We start from the raw sequence: 15857 nt of genomic DNA, 5'->3' as shown, positions 1-15857 counted from the left end.
TACATGTAGGGAAGATGTTATTTTCTTCTCCACATCCTCTCCTGCATTTGTTCCTTTTTTTCTTTTTGATAAAAGCCATTTGCTTCATTTCTGATGTTTGATGCTGACAGCTTTTAGGCTGCACTTCTCCCTTTCCCTCTCTGCCCCACATCAGGACAAGCTTACAAGAAAGCCTGGTGCTTGTTTCTTGGTGCCAGCAAGAACTCCACCCCATCCCTGGGCACCTCCAAGCTAGCCCCAGACTGACTGCCACCCGGTCCCAAGCCCGTCTGCTCTCCCTGCTCTCTGAAGCCACTTTCAAGTCTTCATGCAACCACCCTGCTGCCACCAGAAAACTGCACCATGTCAGGAAGGAACCTTGTCACACACGCTTGGCGGGAGGCTTCATTGTCTTGACACCCAAACTAAATTTTAGGAGGTCGTCCACCCTGTCTGCAGCATTAGGGGAGAAAACCTGCCTCTATCCACACAATGAAATTTAACTCAGCAGTAGAAGGAAGTGATCTGTTGGCCCATGTTACAACTTGGATGGATCTCAAAGATGTTATGCCAAGTGGGGAAAAAAGCCAATGTCAGATCAGGTGCAGTGGCTCACGCCTGTAATCACAGCACTTTGGGAGGATGAGGCAGGCAGATCAAGAGGTCAGGAGTTCGAGACCAGCCTGGCCAATATGGTGAAACCCCATCTCTACTAAAAATACAACAACAACAACAAAAAATAGCTGGGTGTAGTGGTGTGTGCCGATAGTCCCAGCTACTCAGGAAGCTGAGGCAGAAGAATCGCTTGAACCCAAGAGGCGGAGGTTGCAGTGAGCTGAGATCATGCCACTGCACTCCAGCCTGGGTGACAGAGCGAGACTCTCTCTCAAAAAAAAAAAAAAGTCAGCGTCAGATCGCAGCGTCTCATGTACTATCCCAGATCCACAACATTCTGGATGTGATCAAACTACAGGAAGACCACATCAGTGGCTGCCAGGGCTTGGGGTGGAGGGAAGGATGTAAGTGAGGTGTTTCTTTAGGGCAATGGAACAGTCAGTGTCTGCACTGTGATGGTGGTTCTTTGAATCCTCATGTGATAAAATTTCATAGAACTAGACATTAAGAGATCCACATAAAAACAGGAGAAATCCATGTAAGTTCTGTGACTGAGTTGACAGCCTCATGCCAAGGCCTGTTTCTTATTTTTTACAGTGCATGACAGTTGTAGTGCAGGGTGGAGAGTGGGTGTTTACTGGGGCCGAGTCAGCCTGGGAAGATGAGGAGTTTTTGGAGAAGGATGGTGGTGACAGTTGAACAACCATGGGTAGGGAACTGAAGTCACTGATCTGAACATACAATTAGAAGTGGTAAAAATGGTAACTTTTATGTTGTGAATATTTATATCAGTCTGTTCTCATGCTGCTATAAGGGCATACCCAAGACTGGGTAATTTATAAAGGAAAGAGTTAACTCACAGTTCAACATGGCTGAGGAGACCTCAGGAAACTTACCATCATGGTGGATGAGGAAGCAAACATGTCCTTCTTCACATGGCGGCAGCAAGGAGAAGTGCAGAGTGAAGGAGGAAGAAAGCCTATTATATAACCATCAGACCTCATGAGAACTCACTATCAGGAGACCAGTATGAAGGTAACCATGCCCATGACTCAATTACCCCCACCAGGTCCCTCCCATGACATGTGGGGATTATGCCAACTACAGTTCAAGATGAGATTTGGGTGGGGACACAGCCAAACCATATCAATATTTTATCAGAATTAAAAGAGATTATCATGGGGGCACTGGGTGAATGCTACACAGAAGCTCTGTCCTGCATCTTCCTGTGAGTCTCGATTTCAAAATTTAAGTTTTTTTTTTTTTCAAGTGTCTCTGGGTTTCAATGATGAGTTATCACCCTACTCCTGCTCCCCACTTCCTGCATGGGAAATCAGACCCACCCACCTTTGCCAAGCTCCCACCACCCATTGCTCTCTCATGCTCAGCCTCATCCACACATAGCAGCTCCCTCAAGACCCCAGCTCCAGCTCCAGCCCATGCCCCTTCTTCCTTTCTCCAGGGCACACCTGCCCTCTCTGTGCCAGCCCCCAGGGCTAAGCTTTCCCCACAGCACAGCCCTGTCTGGCCATGCTCTATGAGTGCACAGAACTGGATGCGGCAGGGGCTTCAGTGTCCTCTTACCTCCCTCACAACTCCCAAAACTGTGCCACACTAAAGGGTCTGCTGGCTCTGTCTGTACAAGGAGCAGACTCCTGAAGAGTCGAGGGCACCCAGATTTTACCCCACCCACCACAGAGAGAGAAAGAAAGCTGGGGTCCTGGCAGATTACACTTATCTTGGAGGAGGGCTCCTCTGAGCTCAGGGCAGTGGCCCCTACTCCCTGCCAGCCTGGGACAGATACAAATACATTCCACAAGCCCTCGGCATTTGGAGAAAACAGCAGGAAGCTGAAGCCCCAAACCCAGTGTCCTCGGGGGGTCAAAACCCTTGGCCTGAAATCTGTTTTCTCATTGCCTTTCCACAGCAGGCATTCATTCTACACTGCCAGACCTGGGTGGATCATTCGGGTACAAACAGATATTCTGTGTTTGTTTTGTTTTGTTTTGTTTTTGTCGTGACATTTGATAACAGAAAAATCCAAATTCTCCCAAAATATATTTAAAGAGGTTTATTCAGAGCCAATATGAGGGGCTGGGCTGGGTTACACAATCTCTAGAGGTCCTGAGAAAAGGTGCTTGAGATGGTCAGGTTACGACAGATATTGCAGCTGAAATCATAAACCAATGTAAGGAAGGTAAACATTGGTTCAGCCCAAAAAGGGAGCTTATAAATCATAGATGGGTTTTAGGCATTCTTTAGTTGACAGTTGGCTGAGAGTGTTAAGCTGTTATCGAAAGGCTTGAATTCAGTAGAAAGGAATGCCTAGACTGAGAGGCCAGGCTTATGGAGACCGTGGTTCTTATTAAATAGATGAATCCTCTTAGGCAGCACTCACAGAGTAGACGGCCAACGTCCCTTGTCAGACCTCAGAGGTGTCAGGCTCTCAGCTAACCTCCCCTAGATCCAGGAAAGGTCTAGAAGGGAGAAGTCCTGGATCTGTTAATGGAGATTCTCTACAGATGCAAATTTTTGCCACAAAAGACAGCTTTGTAAGGCCATTTCAAACTATGTCACAGAAATGTGTTTTGGAATACAATGTTTTGATTTCCCCTCCAGAGTCTGCTACCTGTCATGTGATGTTACACCAGAGTCAGGTTGAAAAGTGAGTCACATTATATAGGGTTAATAAAAACCCATCTGATGAGATGTTATGGTTTGTAGGGTACAACTCCACAGGCCAGATAGGAATTTGGGCAAGAGAAGAAAGGTCACAGTTTAGTCCTCATATTCCTACCATAGCTCATTTCTCAGAGGTCAAGAGAGCCTCGGAAAAGAAGCTCAGAGGAATTAGAGGGCAAGGTCAGGGGTCCCTGGAGGACCACACTGAGGAGTCTGAGTTCAGAGGAGAGAGGCACATCAAGAGACAGAGTTCACGGACAGATGAGAAGCCCTCGCCATAGACGACAGCCATGTTGGGGAGCCAGCAACTTGGAGGCACTCCCCTTCACACTTCTAACCTGTGGTCAGTCCTGCAAGCAAGGAGTTGACGCATGCCCTGTGCACATGAAGAATCTGAGCGTCAAAGGGCCTGTGCAAGACATACGGTTTTAAAGTGTTGGTGTAGTCGCCCAGTGAGTTTTCCTTGCCTTCTACCCAGACAGAGTTGATTGATCAAGATGGGGGAATTGCAATGGAGAAAAGTTTCAATTTATGCAGAGCTGGTTGAACAGGAGCCCAGAGTTTTATCACTCAAAACAATCTCCCCCAAAATTCTGAGACTGTGTTTGTTTGTTTGTTTGTTTGTTTTAATAACTTGGCTGGGGGCCAGGGATGGGAGGTGCTGATTGCCTGGGTTGGAGATGGAATAATAAGGGGTCAAACTGGTTTATTCACGCCGTCTTCTGTTCCTGGGTGGAATTGCAGAACTGGTTGAGCCAGATTTCTGGTCTAGATAACACCAGTTTATGCATCAGAATACAGGGCCTGAAAAATAACTAGAGCCCCAATCTTAGGTCTTACAACAGTGATGTTATCCCTACGAGCAATTGGGGAGGTCAGGAATTTTGTGAACTCTGTCTGCACCACTACTAAGCCATAATTTCTCATCTTGTGGCTAATTTATTTGTCTTACAAAGGCAGTCTGGTCCTGATATGGTTTGGCTCTGTGTTCCCACCCAAATCTTACATTGAATTGTAATTCCCAGTGTTGGGGAGGGACCTGGTGGGAAGTTATTGGATCATGGGGGCGGATTTCCCCCTTGCGGTTCTCATGATCGTGAGTGTGTTCACACAAGATCTGATGGTCTGAAAGTGTGAGGAACTTCCCCTTTGCTCTCTCTCTCCTGCTCTGTCATGATAAACATGTGCATTGCTTCCCCTTCACCTTCCACCTTGATTGTAAGTTTCCTGAGGCCTCCCCAGCAATGCTTGTTGTACAGTCTGAGTCTATTAAACTCTTTTCTTTATAAATTACCCAGTCTAACGTAGTTCTTTATAACAGTGTGAGGACAGACTAATATAGGTCCCCAGGCAAGAAGAGGGTTTATTTCAGGAAGGGGCTGTCATCATCTTTGTTTCAAAATTAAACTATAAATTAAGTTCCTCCCAAAGTCAGTTTGGCCCACACCCAGGAAGAAAAGGGCAGCTTGGAGGTTAGAAGCAAGATGGAGTTGGTTAGGTCAGATCCCTTTCGCTATCATGATTTTCTCAGTTGTAATTTTCGCAAAGGTGGTTTCACTGGGATACTGGTCAGACTCAGTGGAGTCAGTTCCAAGACTCATGCTCATTCTCCAATGTCAAGGAGGTTCTGTGCAGCCATATCAAGGATAGGAAAGGCCCTCGTCTGCAAAAAGAAGAGCAGAGCCCTTCATCATGGGCTAAACACAGCCTCGGTTCCCAGGCACCAGGGGAACTGACAGACATGGGGACCACAGGGGTTCTTCAACAGCAAAAACGATCAAGTTCCCAAGGTTTGGAGGGTCAAATCCTAAAAGAAGGTGTTTACCTCTGCAATGGCAAAACAGCAGGTGTCCTGGCTCTTTCTGAGCTTGTGAGTGTCCTGAGATTATTTAACATTAACCATAATATTTTTGCGCTCTAAGAAATACACAAAATATTTTTTACATAAACGTGAGGTATAGACAGTTGTCATCTACATGTCAGAGAAGGCCCCAGTGCCCTGGAGACCCGAGCTCTTTAGCAAGTAGGAGGTTGTGAATGGTGGCATCACTGCAAGACTGAGGCAAGTGTTATGAAGCAATTTGGAGCAATTTCTTTTGCAGGCAACTCCGACCTAAAAAGGCAAAGAGCAGGAGGAGGGTGAAGAGAGAGAAACCCACCTGCACAGAGCCCCCCACGCCCACTGAAGCTGCAAATTCAGAGAGCAGTGAGGCTGAAGCCCAACACCATCACCCACTCATCCACACCAGTATCTGAATTTCTCAGACTCTGGCTCAGAAACATGGGTCAGTCCATTGAAGCCCCCAAAGAAAGACATGAAGATTTGAACAGGGAAGGAATATGTGAAGCACACTCATCGCAAGGCGTACCCAGAATGGAGCAGAGTTTGGCCTTGAAGGTTTGGAGAGGAAAACAATGTAGAAGTAGGAAGTGAGTCACATGGGCAAAGCAACATATGAGTTATTTTAAAGGAAACATAATTTCCCTGGGGAAAGAAAGAACACAAATAGACACAAGGAAGTGATCATGTGTGTAGCAGGACCCTCAGGCAGGTATATAAATGGCCCAGGCTCAGGGGGCTCCACACCTGCACCTCCCTCTCACCTGCTCCTCTACCTGCTCCACTCTCAATCCACCAGAACCATGGGCTGTTGTGGTTGCTCTGGAGGCTGTGGCTCCAGCTGTGGGGGCTGTGGTTCCAGCTGTGGGGGCTGTGGCTCTGGCTGTGGGGGCTGTGGTTCCGGCTGCTGTGTGCCCATCTGCTGCTGCAAGCCTATATACTGCTGTGTGCCAGCCTGTTCCTGCTCCAGCTGTGGCTCCTGTGGGGGCTCCAAGGGGGGCTGTGGCTCTTGTGGGGGCTCCAAAGGGGGCTGTGGTTCCTGTGGAGGCTCCAAGGGAGGCTGTGGCTCTTGTGGCTGCTCCCAATGCAGTTGCTGCAAGCCCTGCTGTTGCTCTTCGGGCTGTGGGTCATCCTGCTGCCAGTCCAGCTGCTGTAAGCCCTGCTGCTCCTCCTCAGGCTGTGGGTCATCCTGCTGCCAGTCCAGCTGCTGCAAGCCCTGCTGTTCCCAGTCCAGCTGCTGTAAGCCCTGCTGCTCCCAGTCCAGCTGCTGTAAGCCCTGCTGCTGCTCCTCAGGCTGTGGGTCATCCTGCTGCCAGTCCAGCTGCTGTAAGCCCTGCTGCTCCTCCTCAGGCTGTGGGTCATCCTGCTGCCAGTCCAGCTGCTGCAAGCCCTGCTGTTCCCAGTCCAGCTGCTGTAAGCCCTGCTGCTGCTCCTCAGGCTGTGGGTCATCCTGCTGCCAGTCCAGTTGCTGCAAGCCCTGCTGCTCCCAGTCCAGCTGCTGTGTCCCTGTGTGCTGCCAGTGCAAGATCTGAGGCTCTAGTGGGAAACCTCAGGTAGCTCCTGAAGATCTGTGCTTTCCAACAAGGGACTACCCCTGAAGCACATCCCCTTCCGGATCTGAAAAATGACTCCCTTGGCTCAGGGCCTTTTTCCAGCCCTTGAGGAAATGGAATGAACCACTCCCTGCCCATTCCCTGTAAGGATACCCCAAGACCCAGGCACTTTTGCTCCTCCTTCCTACATGCCCCCATATGTCTGAGCCAGACAGCACTGGGGGCGGCCCTCATGCCAAACAAGAGCCTGGAATTCCCCTTCTTGATAATTCCATGGGAGACAGCCAACCCTTCTTTCCTGTGCCTGCCAGGAGCTCTGTGGCATTTGCAGATGGATGTCCTGCAACCCAAGTGATCACATGTATCTGTGGAAATCCAAAATGGATCTGGGTGCAGCACTAAATAAATTCTACAACCCTCAGCCTTGGTCTCACTGACTTTTCTTCCAGTCTCTCTCTCATTGGCAAACTGGCCACATGTGCTTCCCCTCCCTCCCTGATAGCTTATTGCTCACACTGCTGTAACTGTGTGCCAGGCCCAGCTCACATTCCAGAAACAGTTGTTGAACTGATTGATGAAGGAGTCACTAGCAGTGTGTATGAATGAATGAAGAATGAGTGAATGAATGAGTGAGTGAGTGGGGATCTCTCATTAGTACACAGGGAGCCCCAGCTGCGTCTCCGTGGGATTCAGTCTATCTTGGTTGGAATTGTGGACTCCTGCTTCTTCCCCGTGGGAGGATATGTTTGGGAGAGAAGGAGATCTTTGCCCTCAGTGCCTAGGAAGGGGTATAACGGGTGGTCTCTGTGTCCAACCAGTTCCCAGTTTGTGGGTCAAGCCAGGAGAGGGGGAAGCGAGACTAGAATCAGCTGTGTCCCTGAGATGCTCTGTAGGACAACACTGGAAACTGAGCTACTTCAGGGATCCAAGACGGTGTGGTTGAACACAGGCTGAGGTGCACCCTCCATCTCTGGGCTCAGAGTGAGGAGGGAATCCAAGTGTCCACAGGCTTCCCAGCTTTGGTTTGGCACAGGGAGGAACATAAGAGACTTTTCTCAGCCTGAAAAATGGCATGTACCCACAGTGAACACCGTGATTAATTGTGGAAACCTGGATGTTTTCCCCTAAGATCAGGAACAAGAAAAGAATGTCCACACCCACCACTTCTATGCAACATTTCACTGAAGCTATAGCCAGAGTAATATGACAGGAAAAGAAAATAAAAGCCATCCAGGTAAGAACAAAGGAAGCAAAACTATCTCTATTCATAGAAAACCTCATTTTGTATACAGAAGATGCTGAGGGACACACACACAACTATTAGGGCCAATAACTGAGCTCAGCAGAGTGCAGGACACAAAGACTACACACAATAGTCAGCTGTGTTTCTATACAACAGCAAAAAGCAATGCAAAAAGGATGTAAGGAAACAATAAAATTCCTAGCAACAAATGCAACCAAAAAAGTACAAGACTTGGACACTTAACACTACAAAACACCATTGGAAGAAGTTAAAGAGGACCAAAGTAACGGGGGGAAAATCCCATGCTCATGTATTGGAAGACCTAATATTGTGAAGATTGAAACTCTCCGAAAAACAATTGTTCTACCAATTTAATGCAATTCCGATCAACATCTCAGATTTATTTTTTCACAAATTGACAAGTTGATCCTAAAATTCATGTGGACATTCAAGGGACCCTGAATAGCTAAAACGATCTTGAAAAACAAAAGCAAAATTTGAGGACTCGTGTTTTCCAATTTCTAAATGGGCTGCAAAGCTACAGTAATCAGGACAGCATGGTTCTTGCATAAGGATAGAAAGATGGATCAATGGAGTAGGTTTGAGGCCCTTGAAATAAAGACTCACAATTGTGGTCAATGGATTTTCACAGGTACCATACAATTCCATGGGAAAGAAGGAATTTTTTCAACAAACAATGCTGCTGAGACAACTGGATGTCCACATGCAAAAGAATGAATTTGAATCTTGACCTCATATCATATTCCAAACAAACAAAAAAAAATAGAAAAAAATAGATAAATGACCTAATAGTAAAAGCCAAAACTATAGGATTACTAGAAGCAAAACAGGTTAAGTTTTCATGACCTTGGAGTATGAAATGGTTCTTAGATAATGACACCAAAACCACAAGGAAAAACTAGATTAACTAACTACATCAAAACGAATAGTTTTTGTGCTTCTAACAGCACTATGAAGAAAATGAAGAGACACAAACAGAGTGGAAGAAACTACTTTGAGATCATATATTTGATAAGAACTTGCATCTATACATATAGAGTTCTTGCTGTTCACACACACAATCCAATTAAAGACTCAGCAGAGGATTTAAATAGGCATTTTCCAAAGAAGATATACAAATGGTTAATAAGCACATGAAAAGGAGCTCAACATTGTTAGACATCAGGGAAAATTGGGGAAATGCAAATCAAAACCGCAATAAAATAGCAGTTCACATCCTCTGGGATGGCTATTATCAAAAAAACAATAAGAAGCACTGATGAGAATGTGGAGAAATGGGAGCCCTTGTGCAATGGATGAAAATGAAAAATTATGCCACTATTTTGAAAAATAGTTCCTCAAATGTTCCATGTAGAGATACCATATGACTCAGCAGTTCCACTCTTAGGTAACTACTGAAGGGAACTGAAAACATATATCACATAAAAACTTGTATGATGATATTCATAGCAGCCTTATTCTCATTTGCCAACAAGTGGAACCATTTAAATGTCCATGAACTGATGAGTGGGTAAACAAAATGTGGTATATTCGTACATGGATATATTCATGTTCTGGATGTTATCCCCATATCATCTTTAAATTTTAGTGTTTTAATGTTAAAAATGATAGACAATTATAGAAGACAACAAATTACCCATAACCCCAGTCTCTAGAGTGCTAACATTTTGGTTGCTCCCATGTAATTTGTGTATTCGGGCATCTCATGACCTCTCTATTACCCAAGGCCATCATGGTGTTCTGCTTGCCAAGGCACGAGCTCTTCACTGGCCCCATAACAATGACCCGAACCTCCGTTGTAGGCAGAGGGTTGCATTTCCCACCTGAGTCTACGTGGGACTCCCCAGGGCCTTGTGTGTTCCCCATGCCTTGGTGGAGCGCCCCCTGCTTCTCCCCCAGGGTGTGTCTGCAGCCCCTTTCTTGCCTCCTGCCATTCCCATGGGTTGTGCCAAGAGAAGCTTTAGGGCAGCCAAGCTCTTCCTTCTTGGCATCAGCTAGAGGTTCCTACAACTGCTAATGGTTGGGGGCATGGTGGGGAGAATTCATTATTTCTTCTAGCACTGCTCTCTTAAACATTTGTGTTATCAATAGTTTAGAAAGGTTGTTTTTAATTTCATAGCCCACTATTAATAACTATGGTAATTTTTAGGATTATCAAATTTGGGGAGATGTCATCAGATTGCTTTCCTATATGAGCTATAATATTTGGAAGACATTTCTGAAAACTAGCTCTGCCTCTGTACCTTTCAAACCTTGTTTCTCCTCCGCTGCCCACAGGCAGCCACTGGAGGATGCCTGGTGTCATGACACAATCTACAATCTCTGGTCATTCATCTTTGTGTCACCATACTGGGGCAAATTGTCACAGTAGGAGTATTCCTGGAAGTCATTCATCCTCTAAAGGATAAGAAATTATTGGAATATAGCGGGAAAGGACTCTGAATTCATAAAGGTATCCCACTGAACCAGCCCCAAAATGACTAACGCCCCAGCAATAACACTTTACACAAAGCCTGTGTTGGGCTAAAACCCTAACCCTGGTGAGTGCCCTTGAATAGATACACTTCGCTTGACTTTCTCTCATTTCTTTTTTTTTTTTTTTTTTTTTTTTTGAGACGGAGTCTCGCTCTGTCGCCCAGGCTGGAGTGCAGTGGCCGGATCTCAGCTCACTGCAAGCTCCGCCTCCCGGGTTCACGCCATTCTCCTGCCTCAGCCTCCCGAGTAGCTGGGACTACAGGCGCCCGCCACATCGCCCGGCTAGTTTTTTGTATTTTTTTTTTGTAGAGACGGGGTTTCACCGTGTTAGCCAGGATGGTCTCGATCTCCTGACCTCGTGATCCGCCCGTCTCGGCCTCCCAAAGTGCTGGGATTACAGGCTTGAGCCACCGCGCCCGGCCGACTTTCTCTCATTTCTTATCCTTCCCCGTTTCAATTTCCCACACTCTGGACAATGAGATGGGCAGCATCCTGTGCCTGTGCTGGCGTGTAGGCTGTCTCCTCTCGGACAAGCTCACCTGTTTCTGTTTGTGCTGTTCTGGGAGCCACCTCTCTTGTGGGCCTGGGGATGATGGTGGGGCCTTGAGTGGCTGCTGCTTCAGATGAAGTCACTGAAAGGGGTCTTTCTAATGGAGATGGGACCACCTTAGCTGGGGGTGGGTGGGTGTGAGGGGGTGACTAGGGCAAGCCAGGACAGGCTGCTTAGAGTTCAGGGAAATTTGGGGATTCCAAGTTTTTGGCTCACCTGTGTCCACCCAGATGATTTCATCCCAAGAGTTTCAGCAAATGCCTGCTCCTCGCCAGTCGTGTCCCTACTTTATAATTAGCACCTGATTGCAAGGCTGTGCGTTTTAATTGCCATTACAGCTTTGCATCCTCCATAGTCAGGTGTGGGTGTGATCCCCAGCCAGGGCTGCTCATAATAAAAGATGCTGACACCCCAGGGTGCTCTGATTGTAGTTATGGGGTTTTTAAAAAATTTTTTCATTCTACCAGTTTTTATTTCTTGCACAATAACATCGTGACAGCCATAAACAAAATAATTTTGAAAGTAAGGGAAACTTGCCCATAATCCCTTTACTCTAAAGCACCAAGTTCTTATATTCCAGTCCTCATGAAAATTCATTTGTTTGTTTGTCTGTTTTTTTACAGAATTGAGGAAAAAATATTTGACAAGGAAATATACATCAAACCCAGCTCTTTTGTTTAAAAGCCAATTGTAAAAACACAGAACTAATCAAATGACCTGGTTTAACAGTGGCTAAGAACAACAGAAAAAGATGTTGTTTATTTGAGTTAAATTCGAGCTCAGGATGAGGCTAGAGTGTGGTGTTGCTGCCAAAACCCACTCTGTGGTCTGAGGGTGGATTCGTAGCCACACAGTGTCCAAATGAAGGGTGAATGATCCCCTCCTTATCAGCTCATGCTGGTTCCTTTAATGGACTTTTTTTTTAGAGCCGTTTTAGGTTCACAGCAAAATTGAGAGGAGTGGGCCACAACATTCCCTGTGCTCTACAATGAGAGAGCCTCCTCAGAGCCCGAGGCATTGGGCCGCTCTCTGGGGGTCCCCAGGGGCTCAGGGTGTGGCTGGCCTGTCCCCAACTCAGGAGAGACCAGGAGTTGTCCAGTGGTTCCTTCATTGGAAGTCCCTGTGGATGCCTCCCACGGACCTGGATGTTGAGGGCCCATGATTTCCACAGAACATTGGGGAGCCGGGATGCAGGGCCCCTGTTTCCTCTATGTGTGCCCTGGACACCCCAGGCCCATGGGACAGGCCTGGCCCTGCAACCCCACCAGGGCCCTGACACCAGGTTTGGCCTGGCCTTGTGATGAGCAAGAGAAGAGGCAGGTCCAGAGACACCTCCTGCACGGGATCGCCTGCATCCAACCCCATGACAGGCCGTGGCCAGTATGGTGTGGAAGGGGCCAGGATGGCACCTGGCAGGCTGCCCTGCAGCCCCAGATGGCTCCTGGCCTCAGGAAATTAATATCCACGGGAAAACTGGTCACTTGGAGGCTGCCAGAAGGAAGGGTGAGTGTCACGTTCCTGCAGCCATGGCCAGCCAGCAGCATGCCAGTAGCCTCTGTCTCAACCTGTGGGACAGGGACCCCAGACAGGGCACACGTCCCAGTCCCAGAGGGTCCTGGCCTGGTGCTAACCCAAGCCCTGTAAACGGAGGGGCACCAGGGGCGCTGTGGGCACCCAGCAGCAGCCAGGATGATCATGCAAGGGACCGAGTCTTCTATGGCAGTGGCCAGACTCAGAACTTGGCCAAAAGCAGGGCAAGCCCCCCGGGACAGAGTGGGTGCTGTGCCTGTGCATGCCCAGCAAGGCCGAGCCAGTGACGCTACCAGGTTCCATGAGGCGAGGGTGGGGCAGGAGCAGGCTGCCCAGCCGCCAACCTTGTCCACTCCAGGAGGCAGGGATGGCTGAGCTCCTGCACCCTTGTGGCCACCACCAGACCACTGATGGGGCAGAGGCCTGAGGCCAAGCAGTCAGTGCTGGGGCCCTGCTTCCAGGGTCTACAAACTGCTCCAGTCCAGAGGGCCAAAGATAACTGGGCACGTGAGGGCCCAGGAGGTCAGGTGCCTACTTCTGCCATCCTTGGCAGGTGCATTTCGTGGTCAGAAAAAGTCAAGAAAGGTGACGCCTCTCAGGTGTTATTATGAAGAACTCTCCCAAGACACATCTTTTTTTACATTTATTTTTATTGTATATATTCATGGTGGACAAACATGGTGTTGTGATAAACACATACACAACTGAAATGATGGCTACCATCAAAAAATTAGTATCTCCAACACCTTCCATGGTTCCCTTTTGTATGTGTGTGTATGAGTGTGTGTGCATGAGTGTGTTGGATAAGTGTGTGTATGAGTGTGTATGCATGTGTATGAGTGTGTGTTTGTATGATTATGCGTGTATGAGTGTAAGGTGTGTTTTTAATTATATGTGTGTGGGACTGAGTGTGTGTTTGTATGTGTGTATTTGAGTGTATGTGTGTATGGTGTTTGTATGTGTGTGTATGAGGGTGAGTATGTGTGTATGATGTGAGTATGTGTGTGTATGTGTGTGTGGTAAGAGCACCTGGAGTCTTCTGTCAGCACACCTGCAGCACACAGCACCTGTCACCTGTAGTCCTTGCACTGTGCACTGGACTGCTAGGCTCCCTCTCCTACACAACTGCAAGCCCTTGGCCTCTTCCTCCCTCTTTCCTTCTTCCTCCAGACCCTGATAACCACTGTTCTATTCTATGTTTCTATGTATTTGACTTTTTCAAAATGTGAAATATATACATACATCTATATATGTATATATGGAATATTCTTCAGCTTTCAAAAGAAGGAGATCTGGTTACTTGCAACAACATGGATGGATCTGGAGAACATCACACAAGGTGAAAGGAGGCAGACACAGAAGGACAGACACCACACGCTCTCCCTCACACATGGAGTCTACAGGAGTGAAACTCACAGAAGCACAGAGTGGAAGCATGGGAACCAGAGGCAGGGAAAGGGGAAATGAGGCGGTGCTGGTCCAGGGGTCCAAAGTGTCACTTCTGCAAGATGAATAAGACTTGGAGACCCAATGCACAGCAAAGTGACCACAGGTAACAACACGTTGTTTATTATGTTCTTAAAATGTACTGAGAGGGTAGATACTAAATGTTCTCACCACCAAGAAGAGAGAGAGAGAGAGAGAGAGAGAGAGCTATGTGAAGTGGTGGATATCTTAGTTGTCTTGACTGTGGTGATTATTTCACAATGTAGACATATATGAGATAATCCAATTTTACGTCTTAAATATACACAATAAAAAATAATGAAAACAATCCCCAGTGCCAGGCCCCACAGGTACCCCCACCCAACCCTCCTCCTTGCACATACAATGTATAAAAGAATAGATGCACATATATGATTGGGTATTGTTACCAATTAGAATTTTATTATCCACATTTCTTTGCAACTTAATTTTTTTCACTAAAACCGGTATCATGGTTGCCTCTCCTAGGAAGTAGATCTGGGTATAAGTCTATGTTTCTTTACGCTCGTGCATATTCATATATATGGATTTTTTCCATAAGTAGGATCACACATACTGGACTCACTTTTCATTGTCATTTTCTTTTTGTTGATTCCCACACACCTTCCCCACTCCATCCAGCCACTGTCCTATGTACCCCCAGGTACATATTCAACATATGTGTAAAAGATATTTTTATTGTTTGCTACTAAAATAAGATCCTACTGTGCTCATTTCCCTGCATCTGCATTTCACACTAGCCAGAATCTTGAGGAAATTTCTCCAAGTCCACCGGTACAGCTGCAATCTAATATTTTAGTGGGCATTACTTTTAGTATTCATTTTCAATTTGCTAGGATTCTTTTTCTGACACTGCAAACAATGTATCATACACATATGCGTATACATAAATATGTTTACATTTACTCTTATTTTCAGTAATTTCAAGACTAATAGTATTGATATTACCTAATTTTATTAGATACGGTTTAAAAAAAAAAAACTATAATAAATTATATCCCCGGAACAATGTATAAGAGTACGTTTTCCCTGCAATTTCACTAGCAATAGGTGTTATTATTCTTGTTAATGTTTGCCAGTCTAGTAGATATAAAATGTTGCAGGTAGCCACTAACTGGGGCCACTGTCATGGACAGTAAAGGAATTTACCAAGACAGTTGTAGGTAAGGAAAGGCAGATTTATTAGAGAACGTAGGAAAACACGTTGCAAGAATGGAAAGGGTGGGTCAGCAAGGGAGGAGCTGGTTGCCAGGAGACAAAGGCTTGCTGGGGATTTTATAGGATGGTGCTTGTGCTAGAGAGGGTTACATGCAGCGCTGATAATGCAAGGTTTCAGTGAGCTAACTTGCATTTTTCTATCAACTGAGGTCATAAGTTGAGTGCAGGAAGATTGTGAGTTATGTGAGGTATTCACACAGGAGGGCTAAGTCTTGCACCATGAAGAAAGGCAGACTTGCAGCTTATCTGCTTTCTCTTTTTGCTTTCCCTTGATCCAACCAACCGGGCTCGTTTTCCATAATTAGGACTCCACAGAAAATATCCCATGTATCTGACTACCGGTGAGTTTGATCTACTTTTTATACTTTTAATTGCATATTTCCATTTGTTTATCAGAGACTCAATTGTCTTTTTAAAAACTTGGTTGTCTGTCTTCTACTTGTCAATTTGTAAGAGCAACTAATGTTTTATAGATTTTTTTATTTTGAGACAGGTTCTCACTCTGTTGCTGGAGTGCAGTAGCACAATGTCAGCTCACTGCAACATCTGCTTCCTGGGTTCAAGAAATTCTCCAGTCTCAGCTTCCCAAGTAGCTGTGATTACAGGCATGCACCACCATGCCCAGTTAGTTTTTGTATTTTTAGTAGAGATGAGGTTTCACCATGT

General features: G+C 46.4%; 1 pseudogene; it reads right to left on the bottom strand.

Moving 5' to 3' along the window:
- Window positions 1-5800: 5800 nt before the first annotated feature.
- Window positions 5801-12502, bottom strand: LOC112605552 (annotated as a pseudogene).
- Window positions 12503-15857: the final 3355 nt, after the last annotated feature.

The sequence above is a fragment of the Theropithecus gelada genome, chromosome 14, assembly GCF_003255815.1.
Source record: "Theropithecus gelada isolate Dixy chromosome 14, Tgel_1.0, whole genome shotgun sequence".
Taxonomy (NCBI): domain Eukaryota; kingdom Metazoa; phylum Chordata; class Mammalia; order Primates; family Cercopithecidae; genus Theropithecus; species Theropithecus gelada.
The sequence above is the reverse complement of the archived record's forward strand: the minus strand, read 5'-3'. Positions and strand labels throughout refer to the sequence as shown.